A 3,461-nucleotide genomic window follows, 5' to 3' on the forward strand; every position below is an offset into this window, starting at 1 on the left:
CCTTGTTTGTTTGCACATTTTCCTTCAACCTTAGATTATTCCATCCTAATTAGTACATGAGATTTATTTTTTTAAATACAAAAAAAATACATAAGGGACATTTGATTAGACCTTACAGGGTTTTTTTTTTCTGAGATTAACAGGAAGCAAAAAAAAAAAAAAAGACTGCTGTAAGCAGATTTCATTAATATAAGTGCAAAACATGTTTTCATCCATCATTTTTGCCTTGTGAAAATGACTGCTGGGTAGCACAATAGAAGTGATTGAAGCTTTCACTGAGTAGGAAGGACTTCATATTATATAGGACTATTAATGAGGTGACTTGTTCTATCAGAAGAAATTACATTTTCAAAGGCTACTTAGCAACAAAGCATAGATTAATGGTGGTTTTGCAGAAGATCAGCCACGTGAACATACATTGCCTATTTTAAAATTGTCTTTCTCAATACTGCTGAATTGAAGAAGCTTGCTCAGGACAGGAGAAAGTAGGACATTTACGTAGCCTCTGTGGCCTTTGTCTGAACTGTCTCAAGCCATTATCTTGTGCTGCTTCCCAGGAGGACTGCCTGTCACATGCTCTGATGAGATACTGTTGCTTTTCCTCTAGCAGATGTAAACAGAGCTCAGGGGAACTCTGCAGAGTAACTTGTTTTGCACACATTTTTAGCACATATTTTAGAAACTGCAAAGTTCACACTGATGGATTTCTCTCTGGCTTCAGTTAGTGTGAAGCCTTCAGCCATTCCAGGTGAGACTATACTAATACATAGCTCTTATACTGAGGAAAAATGTTATATATCTCCAAACACTTTACAAAGGACATAAGTATAATTTGTCCCATTTTTCAGGTGGGGAAACTGAGGCAGCAAGCAGTAAAGTGACTTAACCAAGGTCACCCAGCACAGCAATGGCAGATCTAGAAATAAACCCCGAGTCCCAGTCCAGTGCTCTAGCCATTGGGCCACTTCTGATTCTGTTCTTAGAGCCCCTGCATGGTGTTGGGTGCTGTGGTTCAGGAGGTGCTGCCTTTTGTGTAACAAAACTGATTTCCTGATCTCTTTTGCTGATTAAAAATTTCACAGCACTCTAAGAGTGGGGTATTAATCCTGGAATACATTCCAATTACTAAACATACTTTCTGCCTACCTGAAGTTCCCATTGTAGCTCAGTTTAGATAACATACTTTTCATTTTTTTTTGCTGAAATTGCCGCATAGAGTTGCTACGTGCTGCTTACCCAGAGGTGGCTGTATTTCAGTGATGGATGACATCTATCTTGTTTATATTCACAGTAGAGTTTGTGGGGTTTAAGTGCTTTAAGAGCTGAGTGGAGGTTATGTAAATGTCCATTGCTGTTCTCTTTGCAGCCTTTGATGAATCAAGGATATTTTGAGGTTGGGTGACCAGACAGGGAATGGGGGATAATAGAAGCCTATATAAGAAAAAGACCCAAAATTCAGGACTGTCCCTATAAAATCAGGACATCTGGTCACCCTATTTTGAGGACAAGCCCCAAGCTAGTCTGCATATGCTGCTGAACAGCATTTGGAAAATATGCAAGGACTATATTATATATCTTGTGTAAGCATGTTAATCGCTTTATGCCTGTGTGCCTGGAGTCACCGCAGAGACACATCTGCTGTGTGCAGGCTAGAGAGATAACAAGCAAAGGCTGGCACTCAAATTTACACTGCATGTGTTGAGCCAATTTGCCAACATGTAGCACTTTTTCAGTCTTTACAAGGCTTTACAAATATCACCCAGTTGGGTCTCACTGGGAACAAGATTCATGTCGACTGCTTTAAAATCCTTTTTCTGTGGTGTTAGGCTTTGTGCCTATTAAGGTTAAACAATACTTCAATCATCATATTGAGGAGACTGTGGCCAGTAGAGAAGGTAAGAACTGCTTGTATCGCACCTAGTTGGACCTGCTGGATATGACCTGTTGACAGACAAGGTACTGCAGCCCAGGGCCCAGTCTGAGAATGGGAGAATCATGATTCCATCCCATGAAAAGTAAAGGTACAAGGCCTGACACCTGAGGGGTGCACTCAAGAGACCAGAGAGGGGGTCGCCGTGCAGCTAGCAACCTCGAGAAAGGGCTATATAGAAGTGCTCGTTATAATAACAATAAATTAAATATAGGGTCAGTACAGCAGGTTTTCAGTGACTGTTCTTTATTTATTAGCCCTATTAATTTCCCTCCCATCAGATATTATTCCTAAAATTCCTTATGCGGTCAGCTTACTGTAAATGGAGTAAAAGTCACTTCTTGAGTTTCCCTGCACGGAAATAAGCAGCTTTGTGCATTAGCCATGCAATCCAATACCAGGCTACACACCAGCATGTCTCATTAAGGCAGAATGTGTGTAAATTGGAGTCCATCGTTCTGCTGTGTTAACCATGTTACAGAAATGAGTAAACAATTTCTGCCTTATTTATTTCTGAGAAGAAAACAAGCTTGTGACATTTTTTAAAAATTAGCTTTAAGCAAGGAAACAAAAAGTTTCTTTGCTCTCTCCAGCTCACAGTCCATCTTCTTTCTCTCGACTACTGGGCAGAGTAAACATACAGGTCTGTGTAGTGCTTTAATACATTCAGCATAACGAGCTACTTAATGCAGTACTTTAAGGCCTGATCATGACTCAACTGGCTTGCATAGACAGGGCCTGATTTCTCATTTACACTTAAGCCTCTTTTTACAGCACTTAACAGTGTAAAAGGACCTTAAAAGGGATGTAAAAAGGCCCCTTTACGCTACCAGAGCTGTGTAAGGGGCTTCAGTGTAAACGGAGCATCAGGTCCAACGTGTTTTATTTCTCTATGTGTTAGGGATAGCCAGATCCACTTGCGAATATGAAACTTTCCGTTGTTGTTGGTTGTTGTATGCTGTATTGACAGCCATGTTGGTCCTGGGTTGTAGAGAGACAAGGTGGGTGAGGTAACATCTTTTATTGGACCAACGTCTGTTTGTAAGAGAGACAAGCTTTTGAGCTTCTCTGTGTAAGCTCGAAAGCTTCTCTCTCACCAACTGAAATTGGTCCAATAAAAGATATTACCTCCCCCACCATTTCTCTCAAACTTTTCACTCTGAGTAAGGGGCTTCTCCTTCAATTTCTGCTTAATATAACCTTTCCATTTTAGTAAACTTTTTTTCTTATGAAGAAGCCCATCCATAACTGAACTAAATGTCAACTCATGCAGTTTTGTCTTCCTGAGCCTGGAAACAGCCTAAAACAACAGAGGTGTGAACTGCCTAAGCCCTCAGTGCACACTCTGGCCACGTCTACACTACAGGATAATATCGAATTAGCTAAAATCGGTTTTATAAAACTGATATTATAAATTCGATTTCATGCGGCCACACTAGGCACAGTAATTCAGCGTTGTGCGTCCATGGTCCAAGGCTAACGTCGATTTCTGAAGCGTTGCACTGTGGGTAGCTATCTTGTAGCTATCCCA

The 3,461-nt window shown here is 40.7% G+C and overlaps 1 long non-coding RNA gene across 1 annotated transcript in view; it reads left to right on the plus strand.

Moving 5' to 3' along the window:
• Positions 1-1,610: 1,610 nt before the first annotated feature.
• LOC116837562 (uncharacterized) overlaps positions 1,611-3,461 on the plus strand; it is a 19,338-nt gene continuing 17,487 nt past the window's right edge. The window contains exon 1 of the long non-coding RNA XR_012655473.1: positions 1,611-1,895. This is a non-coding gene — a long non-coding RNA (uncharacterized LOC116837562). The remainder of the gene's footprint in view (positions 1,896-3,461) is intronic.

This window comes from Chelonoidis abingdonii, chromosome 3 (genome assembly GCF_003597395.2).
Source record: "Chelonoidis abingdonii isolate Lonesome George chromosome 3, CheloAbing_2.0, whole genome shotgun sequence".
NCBI classification, from domain to species: Eukaryota; Metazoa; Chordata; order Testudines; family Testudinidae; genus Chelonoidis; species Chelonoidis abingdonii.